Source organism: Aquila chrysaetos, chromosome 23, assembly GCF_900496995.4.
Source record: "Aquila chrysaetos chrysaetos chromosome 23, bAquChr1.4, whole genome shotgun sequence".
In the NCBI taxonomy this organism is placed as follows: domain Eukaryota; kingdom Metazoa; phylum Chordata; class Aves; order Accipitriformes; family Accipitridae; genus Aquila; species Aquila chrysaetos.
In genome coordinates, this window is record NC_044026.1 from 17,787,586 (window position 1) to 17,799,846 (window position 12,261).

A 12,261-nucleotide genomic window follows, 5' to 3' on the forward strand; every position below is an offset into this window, starting at 1 on the left:
TTTCCTTGTGCGTGTAAGAAAAGCGGAATGAATGCTACTAAGCTTAGTGTGGGAAATGTTGGTTATAGCTTGATTTGTATCTCACAGTGGTGGAGGACCAGAAAAGATAAACCTGCTTCTTGCTACGGCTTGCGTTGCCAGCAGTCTAGGACAGCAAGCCCTGTGTTTCGTCGCAGAGTGGCATGGGCGTGGGATGGTTTGGCTGTGCTAGGAGGAAAAAAATATTTGACAAAATGTGTCCTGGTGAGATGGCTGACTCTGTGGCTTAACCTGGCAAGCCACAAGAAAGTAAAACATATTTTGCCTTTCTTTCAGAATGCAGAAGTGACTTTCTTGAGATGGGGATGTTGCCTTGAGCACGTGTGCCTGTTCGTTGTAGTGAGTGTTTTAAAAATAGTGTTGCAAATGCTGGGCTTGGTCAAGCAAGAACCTGAAAGCTTTGAAATGTTAGCTTTAGACAGCTTCGTCTGTTAGTTTGCTCTGCTCAAAACTACTGGCAATTAAATTAACTTCTGTATTGCTGCTTTGATGCCTGTGAAGTTCCACCACAGGTTTCCGGTGGTGGTATTGATTAATTACTTTATGAACAAGCAGCAAAGGATCTATTCTTCTGATTTGTTTCCCCCCGCCCCGTCGGTGGGACAAATGCTGTTGTGAAGAGGAGAGCGATTTCAGACCTCAAGGTGAAGGCTAGAGTTATTCAGGAACCTGTAGAGAGTGCCATTTACCTAATCCTCCCCTCTCTGTTGCTGCACCCTTTGAAAACAGGCAGGACCAGAGTAAAAAAGCCAGCATTACTCTGGTGGGCCAGCGGAGAAGAGTGAGCCATTTGCGATAGCTAAGGATGGGAGACTTGTCTTCATATTTAATGACCTTCATCTATGATGTCCATTTTAAGGATTTGGGGGAAGTAGGGAACACACCTGCGCGCACACCGTGCACTAGTAGCTACACAGCACTCCAGAAAAGGGACGAAGTTTGGGGCTGGCTGTAGACTCCCCGCTTCTCCTCCATCCCCCTCTGCCGTGCCTGCTGCCGGGGCTTTGGTGGGTGGAAGGGGTCAGTCCACCACCCCGGTTCCCTGTGATGCCAGGGCTGGGAGAAGCAGGAATTTAGTCGATGTCTGGAAAAGCTGAGTTTTACGAATTTGTGTGTAAGCATTGGAAATTGTGGCTACGGAGCTACGGGAGGCTGGAGAAAACACGGTCAACAGTAAACTTCGGGAAAGACTCTTTACTTGGAAGCCTCTTTCAAGCAGTAAGGAAACAGCAAAGGCTGTCAGACTTTGCTGCATGTTATGCTGAAGACAGTCAATACTGAGAGACGGTCAGAAATTATAAAGATGTGTTGTCTGGGTCAAATTGTTGAGTGTGGCATATGAATATTTCTTCACTGTGATATTTCCTATTGCAGTTTCTACTCCAGTCTTTGTCCTGGAATTCCTTTTTTTCCTTTTTTTTTTTTTACTCCCAGTTCCCAGGGGACAGTCAGTGGCAATGCCCTGAGCAGAAACTGTTGAGAGCCCTCTGAGATACACTCATGGTTTACCTCTGAGATACACTCATGGTTTACCTTCTGTGCGTGCTACTTCGCTTTTATATTCGCTGGATTTTACCTACTGTTGTTCTGGGTAGTCCCACAGTTGCCAGGTCCCTCTGCAATGTCTCAGCATTTCCTTTAAAGATAGACTATCCAGGCTGCATGATTTTAAAATATCCCAGCACTCCTTCTAATTTCTTCTGGATGCAGGTGCTTTCAACGTCTCTAAATACCTCTGCTAGGTAGCAGGTAAGAGAAGGTCAACTTCTGCGTCCTCGAGTTTAGTTTGTTCGTGTCGCGTCTCTTGTCCTCTGAGACACCATGCTGCTCTTTACAGTAGAAGCTTCTACTTCCTGCATTTCTAAAACAAAGCTTAGCCACCTGACCTTAGATTCAGCATTATGCCAAAAAAAACCTCTAAACCCCTTTTGTTTAAAGTGAAACAGCTCCTACTGCAACTATTTAAAAATTACTCCAATTTTTCTCAGCAGATGGACCCCTTATGTTCAGCAGCAGTTATTTTAACAAGTTGCAGCGTCGGAAATGTTGTGCTGTTTGGGGTTTTTTTCTCAGAAAAACAGCAGTTTCCATAAAACAGGTTTTCAATACCTTTCCTATCTCAATTATTTTAAGATATTTTGGCTCCTTTTTACTCCATGAAAGGAAATTGGATTAACCTAGGAATTTGCACAACAGTTTCTCTCAATTTAGTGCAAAGCCTTGGAAGTACGTTATAATCGTCTTGCCGTGCAACTTGCTAACACATAAAGGTGTGTGTGCTAACAAAAAAAATGAGTCTTGGCTTTTACATTAATGGAGATGGCCTGCAATACAAGTGGGATTTTTCAGAGCATTATTAAATCAGAAATTTTTAATCATTCCTCATTTTTTTTTTACTTAGAGGATAACCAAATTGATGTGAAGCAATTTCTGGGACTATATTTGTAGCGCTATGCTTAGTTTCTATTTTGGTGGTCCGTCTTGGAGCCAGACTTTTTTTTTTAACTTGGAGTTTTTTCTGGCACAATGTAGAAATGGCTTAGTTTTATTATTCCTAGCATTTTGCAAAATCTCCCTTCAGAGTAGACTTTTCTAAATTAACTAATGCTTGTGCAGTTATTTTCTACTTCTTACAAAACCACAGCTGAAAGGAGCAATTAAAAAGCTCGATTGCCGCTTTAAACTTGGATTTTAATCTGTGTTTAACACAAATAAGCTTTCATTTCAAGATTCTTCGATGCAGCCATTTCCCCCGTCAATGCTAATCGTATTTTTGGGTGTGCGCGGCCTGTAGGATCTAGCGCTTAGGGATTTAGAAATGATGGGCTCTCATACAAGTGATTCCAGATGGTTGGATTGTTTCCTTCAGACACTGTCCTGGCTCTTCCCAAGACATAACTTTTACCAGCCATCCCGTGATCGCAACACGCTGACTCTCGGCAGGCATTTGGTGTAGTTAGGCTGTATCGTGCCTCCGTAATGCTGCACCGAATTTCTCTCATCCAGACTTGCAAGCAGAATAATACTAAGCCTTCCCAATACCGATACAAAAAGAAACACCTGAAAAATCCCTGGAGGTGCAGACGAGAAGCCAAGGAGAGAAAGCTGAACCCATGGCACGTGTCTGACTGTGGCACTGGCACGGCAGACTACCAAGCAGCTTCACTGTCACTACGGGGGAGGCGGATGCTCGGTGCAGAGACGGCTGAGCCGATCCTGGCGTTGGGTACCGCAGAGCCACGGCGGCATCCCGGTAACGTAGGTCTGGCAAGTCCAAGTCCCGACGCGGTGGTAAACTGCTCGCTACAAACAGTGCCCTCAGCGAGACGGAAACACCAAGGAGGGGAAGCGCTGCTGATCTGTTGCTTTTGGACGAGGCAGATGTCCACCTCTGTAGTGTGAGCTACAGAGCCAGGACTTTACTCACAAAGCAGTCTAAGCACATGAGAGCACTGGATCCGAGTCACCCCAGTCCGAACTGCGGCGATGATTAGACCCGCGTGTGACTAAGTTTAATGCTGTCAGCTGCTGTACGGGAGGCCAAAGCATTGTGCCTGGCTACCTTTACTCCTCTTTCCCCCAAAATATAAAGCTACGTTTATGTAAATACATAAAAACCACGTATGTAAATATAAAGCTAATTTCATTTTCAAGTCTTAAATGAATGTCCATGGTCTAAGCATAAATAAATAAATGGCCGCATGTGTCTGTTTTATTCAAACCCATGTTTGCAATTCAGGAATGTCTCTTGGAGCCATGAGACTTTTCCCAGCTCTCAAGCAGAGAGGGAATCTCCCTTCGCGAAGTCATCCACCTCGGGTGCTGCACTACTAGTAGCTGTGGATGTGTTGCATCCACTAACTGCAACAGCAGCCCCTGTCTGAAATTTGGCAGGGGGCAGCTGCGACCTCACCAGTGCACCACAGAGCTTGTCACGTAAACTCAAGGCACCTCTTGTTGGACCAGTCTAGGTAAGCAGAGTGAGGACAGAAAACCAGATCACAAACACTTGGTAAGACACCGTGTCTTTTGATTGCTCTCTTGGTGCGCATCATTCTTGTATCCCAGGAAAATTTCCCACCATCAGAAAAATATTTGTCTTGTTTTAAAACAGGATGCATCTTCACATGCGCAGGGTTGGTATCCACTAAGCTTCAATATAAACTTCTCTTTCCTGGGCAATAAAAGTTCCCATTATCCTCCCGAGGCACTGATAGTCTTTTCATTTATTGCTTTTAGATCTCCCAGCAGACTACAGAGAAAATAACGAATGAGTACTTTGATTTTTACCAACTTTTAGTAGATGGTATGTTTTCATAACGCAGAAAATTATTACACAGCTTGTCCTTCTGGCTGGAGAAATGAGTTCTAACACATTGCAGACCTTTAGGGGGGAGAATTCGTTTTGAGGACAACCATGTATCCTGGGAAAAAGATGGAAAGAGATAAACAAAATAAATAAACATTTGGAATGGAAATGGTGAGTTAGTATCTGCCCAAAGTGGAAAGTAGAATTCAACTGTATTTCTTCGCGTGCATGTGCAGTAGTTTGGTATTGTAAATCAAGAGAAAGAACATGCAGAATCCGCCCATCCTTTCCATTAACTGCCTGCATGCTCACATCCAGCTAAGGTTTGTATTTTCAGTGTAAGCAGGAATACTGTAACGAGTCCTGGCCAACCAATGGACAATACATTGAACTGGTTAATTTGATGTATTGTTAATTCTAATCTTTTTTCTTCCTATTACATTTAGATACTCATTTTGCTTTCAAGTTGAAAACGTGCAATTTTAGCCATATAGACCCATCCTGCAGTTCACCGCTGATAAGATTTTCTAAGATTTTAATGTCATAAAAACTAGGCTGAGGAGTTCTGAGTTACAGCGTTAGGGATAGATCCATCCTCCTTTGTGTTGTTCACAGGTCAGCTGAGGATTTCACCGGTGCGGGAGGATGTATGGCTAATGTGAATCAGCAAAGCTGGCCCTATATGGCACTCGCGTGGCCTCCCGCCAGCGTCAGAGATGTGCCTGCTGAAAGCAAGAGGTCACGGTTAGCGCGTTGCTGAAATATGCCTGTTGTTGGCTTAAGGGTCCCTACTGCAAAGCGGCGTAATTCAGGACAGTCCTGGGGATCAGCTTGGCAGCAGCCCATGGGTACGAAGGCGCTTTGTCATTCTCTTCGGGATGTGCTGAACGAATCCTTAGCCGAGCAATGCAAATAAGGCACATTTCCAAGTCGTGTCCGTGAGTTATGGTGCAGTGCTGGTGAGTAACTCTGTGCGAGCTCCTACTCTGCCCTGCAAAGAGATGCATTTTAGTGTGCCCCGGGGAGGGGGTGAATTTTTGCAGCTTGCAAAGTACCTGTAACTGCTCTGGCTGAGCCTCAGGCTGATTTTTCAGCTCCTTAAGCAAACCAAAAGATTAAAAGAAAAACCACTCTCAGTCTGTTTGAGCTGACTTTTTATTCTTCTGAAAAATTATATGGGGTTTTTTTTTCAGATTAAACAAAACATTTTTAGAGAAAGCTGGAGTGGGTTAATAGACCTAGCCCTATTTCTTACTGATAAGGAAGAGACATAATTTGAGAAGGCACCTTTCAAGGACACCATTTGCTCCTTGTCAATACAGGCCTACAATACAGGCTTAATTATTAAATCTGAACTATTCTAAAGTTTCTTCTGAGTTTTCTATTCTTTACACATAGTCCCTATGGTGTTTGCTATTTTCCTCCCCTGTTGTCTATCTATCCTTGCTTTTTCAAAAAATTTTTACTATGAGTCCGATTAAAAACACCCCCATGAACTTTTTTTTCCCATTGCCTTATGGCTGGGCCCTTCACCATGCACCCAGTTTCCTATGACTGTCTCCTCATGTTGTATGCCAGAGCCTCTCTACCCCCCATCTCCCTACAGCAGCATCCTCCGCTTCTCTCCCTTCGCCCGAGGCTCTGCACGTCCTCCCACCTGCTCTTTCCTTCCCACACCTTTGAGTGCCATGAATTTGCTTTTCACTCTCTGTTGGTCCTCGCATCCCTGCCACCCACCTCCACTCTGCTCCGGAGCCCCTCTCCGGACTCGGCCCTCGAACTAGGAGAATCTTTCCTGCTCCTGCTGCTGTTTTGTTTTCCTTCTCACCCACTGACACTCGTAACTCAGCAGCTTGGGACCTGCTTAAAAACAGGGTGTTGTTTTTGCAATAAATAAATAAATTGACCTTTAAGGCTCTCCATGGCTCTAATCAGCAAAGAAAAGGCAGAAATACTCTTGTCCTAATAGAAACCTCAAAGGTAAGATGATACACTATGGGAATAAGGAGGACGGATGAAGCAAATGATACTCAATTTTGCAGTCAATTTTTGTTAATCGCTACTGCCATCATTCAATAATCTCCTTTTTCGGTGTGTCCCATATGCCCATAATACTACTGAAACTGTCTTAATTCTTCCCGTTCCACTTTCCAGCTCTCAGGTCTATGGCTCCCTGGCCCCTGTGCTCAAGAAATGAAACTAGAAACTCTCTGTCGAACCCGTTGCTTTTGCTCAATCGTTGTAACTTCTGTTGGGCAAGCTGTAATTCCCCTTCCTCCGAAAGCAGCCCTTTTTGTTTCACGTGCCTGGAAGTCAATTAGCTGCAGCCTCTCTCCCCCAGAGAAATGCGCTGTGTTGCTGTTGCTCTCCAGTCTGCTCCCAAACACTACCTGTCCTTGCAAAAATGCATGTTCAGCGTGCGCAGCGTAATAAAGCCACTGCCTAAGACTGGCTTGAGCAAACGCTGAACTCCGAGTAGTTCTGTGCTGTTGTAGCACTGCCTATGCAGAAAGAAAAAATAGCTTGGAGTTAACTTGACTGACATAACTAGTTCTCCTGCCATCATAGTTGCTACTGTATGCTCTAGCATGTAGGATTCCCAGTATGTACTGTGGCCTCATTACAGGAGCAGATACAGGACAGAAAAAAACCCAGCCAAAACAACGACTCATCCCCTCTGCAATCTCACTTACAATCTAACGGTGTGGAGCGCTGGGGCTGCACCGAGCCCCAGAGAAGCAGAGACTGCAGGAACCCATGTGAAACGCCACAAACATCTGCTGACTGGTTTTTCCGATGTTAACTACTCCCACCGCAGCCTACAGCCTTTTTTCGTGACTTCAGCATGTCTCACGCTGTGAGCCAGAAGCGTGTGTGTAAGCAGGTGAATGAGCATCTGGAAAGATGAGGTAACGTGGTTTCACCCGCGATCTGAAACCTCCCGGCCTCCGTGACCAGACTGATAAGGCCAACCCTGCTCGGCCTGGCACGTGCCCACCTTTTGAAAGACAACGGAGAGAAACCTATCTTGGGAATCCAACGACAGGTCTGAAAGGTCTGAGACACAGCTTTGTGAGCAGCTGTTATTTTTTTCCTTCAGTCACAAGCCCTGTCATGGGTATGACTTTGGGAACGGGACCGTTGTCAAGAGAACTAGGAGTGCATTCAGACTTGCTACTGGGAAAAGAAACAAACCAGCAGCAGACTGTGCTAACAGAGCATTGTAATTAAGCCGGGCAAAAACTACAGCCATACTGAAACACTCCCGTATTTTGAAGCCTTAGAAATATGAACTATGTCTAATTTTTGTAGCTTAAGCAGATACTCCTGTTAGATGCCTTAGCCATCTGCCTTAGGCTGAGGTCATTTTCAAGCCAGGGGTGATCTCATGACACGTATCACATCACATCACACGTTCCTTCCCTCTTCTCCCCAGGGCTAATACATGAACAAGACAGTAACTACACTGAAGATTTCTTTCAAAAAAATACCACAGGTACCTCAGTTTAAAAATTAGTTAAGTTGTGGTGCTGTTAAATATAGAATGCTTTTTCTTAAAAGCTAATTTACTGCTCCTTATTTGTGGGAAAGTCACTTTTATAGCATTTTACTGAATGAGATTAAGTCAAAGCCATTCTCTTACGAAATGAAGCATTCTTTTAAAACCAATTAAGTTATCCAGTCTGTTTCCACCTGGGGGGGAGCAAAGCAAATGAGAGACTGACTTGATCCAAAGCTCCCTGACTTCAGAGGGAGTTTTGCTGATTTTTTGATTAGGTTCTTCTGTAAAAAGTGACATAAGTCATGGTCATGGATACAGAAGCTGTGCTATTGGATCACCTGGCAGCACAAATGTGATGATATCAGATGTGAACACCTCTGCAGTACTCTGAATCAGAGTGCAAAATATGTTACATATGTCGGTTTTATGCCAGCCACAGGAGGACAAACAATACCTCAGCCAAAATAAGGTGTTATAATACCTTATATAATACCTTACATATACTTTATATAATAACAATTCAGACAGACTATGCAAGTCTCTAGAACAAGTCATACTTCCCACCTACATTTTTTGAACCAGTACAAACCAGCAGAGTGAGTTTGTCTAGCACTTTGCAATCCATGCCTGTTAGATAAGGTACGAGACACCCTAAATCATCTTGTCAAACCACAGCTTAAGCAGATAATAAAACAAGCTATTTCATACAAAGTTTCAGTCTTACAAGCACAGTCGTGCAGCTGAAGTCTCCTCTGAAAACACACGCGTGGTCAGGGGAACCCCTCATCTTCTCAGAATTAAGTAATGAGCTGAGAAGTTGCACAAAAGGGGCATTAATCCATGATTTCCACATTTCAGTTTGGCCATAAACTTGCCAATGTTTAGCTAATACCCCAGAAATCATTCCAGGCTGGAAGGATATCTTTCCACCCTCAGCTGGAAATATTAAACAAGATGAAGTTTTCTGCGTGGTGGGATCCAAACACTGGTGCTATAACATGTTTGCGCAATCTCTGCACCAGGGTTTCTCAAGAGGTTCGTGTAGCAAGAGGTCCAGAGGTTCTCAGCAGTACCAGAGGCACACTTTGCACCTGGAAATATGAAAAGGACATGTCCTAGAAGAGTGTTTTTTCCTGCTGTTAAAATATGAAGCACTGTTCATTCCCTTACTTGGCTCTTTAATAGAGGAAGCCAAATATCAGGAAGAATGTTTGCATATGCCTCCACAAAAATCAAGGACACCTTTGCAAATCATTTGCACCAGAAATTATCTATTTGAAAAATGCTGTCCTATTTGTAATAACATCATCTGCGAAGAGACAGTCGGAGTTCCTGGGAATATTACGGCATGCTTAAATGACACCTGAAGCAACACAGAACTGTGTTGGTCTGAGGCTGAATATTTTGGAAACTGTATTTTTGGCTGTATTCAGCCCTGTTAATTAAGAGGACTAACCAGTGTGTTACAGAAAGTTTTGTTATCTTGCCAAACTCATTTGAGATCACTACTGAAGGAAATATAGGGCAGTGATTTAACCACAGCAAGTCTCTCAAAAAATCAGAGATTTAATTTTGCTTAAATGGAAAAGGCATCCTGAGGAAGAGAGAAGATTTATTTTCATAACAGGGTGGAAAATGTAATCATCTGTCTCCAGAGAGGCTGTAAGCTGTGGGCAGTAAATATTTAACAAATAAAATGTAAGCTGATAATCAGTTTAGTGCTGCGCCTTTACCCTGAAATCATCTGTATGAACCCAACTTAGGGCAGAACATCATTTAACTCCTGGCACCTGAGCTATGGCAAGGCAATGCCAAGCTGGAGCGAAGACATTTTCATACACGTTACCGCATCCATGTTAACAGTCCACAGAGCTTTCCTGTAATGAGGAAAACTAACCACTGCCCAAGCGTATTGGGTTTGTGTGGCAAGATTTTGGTAGTGGGGGGGCTTCTGTGAGAAGCTGCTAGAAGCTTCCCCATGTCTGACGGAGCCAATGCCGGCCGGCTCCGAGCCGGACCCGCCGCTGGCCCAGGCTGAGCCCATCAGCGAAGGTGGTAGCGCCTCTGGGAGAACGGAGTTAAGAAGGGGGGAAAACTGCACAACGGCAACTGCAGCCGGAGAGAGGAGTGAGAATATGTGAGAGAAACAACTGCAGACACCAACGTCAGTGAAGACGGTGGCGGAGGAGGTGTGCTGGGGAGGAGCCCACGCCGGAGCAGGGGGATGGATGCCCCCCAGGATGGCCGGGACTCTGTGGTAAAGCCCACGCTGGAGCAGTCTGTGCCTGAAGGACTGCAGCCCGTGGGAAGGACCCACGCCGGGGAAGTTTGTGAGGAACTGCAGCCCGCGGGAAGGACCCACCTTGGAGAAGTTGGTGGAGGACTGTCTCCCGCGGGAGACCCCCCACGGCGGAGCAGGAACGAGTGCGGAGGAGTCCTCCTCCCCCTGAGGAGGAAGGAGCGGCAGAGACCAGGTATGACGGACTGACCCCATCCCCTGTTCCCCTGCGCCGCCGGAGGGAGGAGGGAGAGAGAACCGGGAGTGGGGCTGAGGCGGGCAGGAGGGAGGGCTGGGGGGAAGGTGTTCTGGGGGGGGGAAGGTTTGGTTTTTATCTCCCATTACCCTACTCTGATTTGCTTGATAATAAATGAAACTAATTTCCCCAAGTCAAGTCTGTTTTGCCCGTGACGGTAATTGGCAAGTGATCTCTCCCTGTCCTTATCTCGACCCACGAGCCTTTTGTTATATTTTCTCTCCCCTGTCCAGCTGAGGAGGGGAATGATAGAGCGGCTTTGGTGGGCACCTGGCGTCCAGCCAGGGTCAACCCCCCCCAACAAGAAGAAAAACAGTGCCACAGAGAAGTCCCAGAAAAGTCAGGTGAAAGCTGTGGTTATCTGCTAAGTCCTGCTTCCCCGCACGAGGAGGGGGCTCGGCGGTGGCCTCTTGCCAGGAAGGCCGGGTAGAGCTGTGGTGCCCACAGTCAGTGACAGCATCCCCAGCAAGGTGCCGAGACCGCAGTACCCTCAGCTGGCCTGTTAGGAGATGAATGGGCTTCAGTACGTCCCTGGAAGTAAACTATAACAATTCATAGCCTCTTTTAAATTGTAAATGGCTGTATATTCTTTTTTTCCTTGCCCACACTTAGATTTCACTTCAATGTATCGTTAAAATGTGGGAGATAACCATAAAACAATCAGATGAAGCATTTTCCTTTACCTCGGACTGTGTTTAGCATTGGAATCACATGTTATGTTATTGTGGAGTAAGGACTGCATTTGTTTATTCACTGAAATATAGTCAGAGTCTAATAGTATTTGTGCTGGTTTCTCAGCCTTTAAATAACCATGTCTTTTCCCATCTGTTAGTTTTTCTGGAACTCAATCAGTAAAATGTCTTTCAGTCTTCATTTTTAAGTTCATGCTCTATATATAGACCGTATGTTTCTTATATATTATGCTCTGTTTATATGATGCTCTATAGGTATAAGTAATTTTTCTTGTATCTCCTTTTCAAAAGGTACTTCAGAAATTTCTCAGGAACTTTTTTCTAGTCTTTGGTATTCTCAGATATGTTCGAGATATAAATCTACGCCACTTTTAGTAGCCAAGGCTATTCTGCTTAACGGCTTAGTATACATGATCCAAAGAAGTTTGGACATTGCATGAGTAGTCTGATATAAACAACTGCCTTCAATAAATAAATTAAGTAGAAATATAAAAACAACAGTGTCATGTAAAGTGATTTAGTTCACACAGGAATCTCAGTGCAAAATGTCATCCTTTGGATGCCAAATACCGTATTAATATGGGATGGGAATGAGCCACTTAGTCCCACTAGCATCTCTGTAATCCCAACATCCTGTCTTTCCAATGTCAGCACTGGAAAGAGCAATCTTCCAGGCTGCTGGAAATGATCTACTTCATAGATTATTCAGCCTTTCTCAGCTCTCCTCCTATGTTACAATCTGAGAAGACCCCAAGACTCAGATGAGTCCCTGCTGCCCACCAAGAAGATTCTGGCCAACAGCAGCTCTCCTGGATTTGCAGGTTTTGTCACAAACTCCCAAGGCAGCCTTTGTCTGATGCTTGATGAAGGAGAATCCTGCAGCCCCGCCAGGGTCCCTTGGCACTGAGATGCTGGGCATCACAAGAGCAGACCTGGACCAGGGGTTAGGACCTCTACTCCTCTGGGGACTTGAAGGCCTCTGGTTTGCCACCTTTAGTCATTCTTAACTGACCCGTGCAAGGAAAATAAGCATAACACATCTTATACACTTGATAGTCGGCTGCAAGATATCTCATCTATTCCTTTTTTCTAGCAGGCTGTCAAGAAGATCATCATCAAAGAAGATTTTCACATTTTCCCCAGACTTGGGTCCACTGATTTTGACAAGTTTCATCCTGGCCTTGG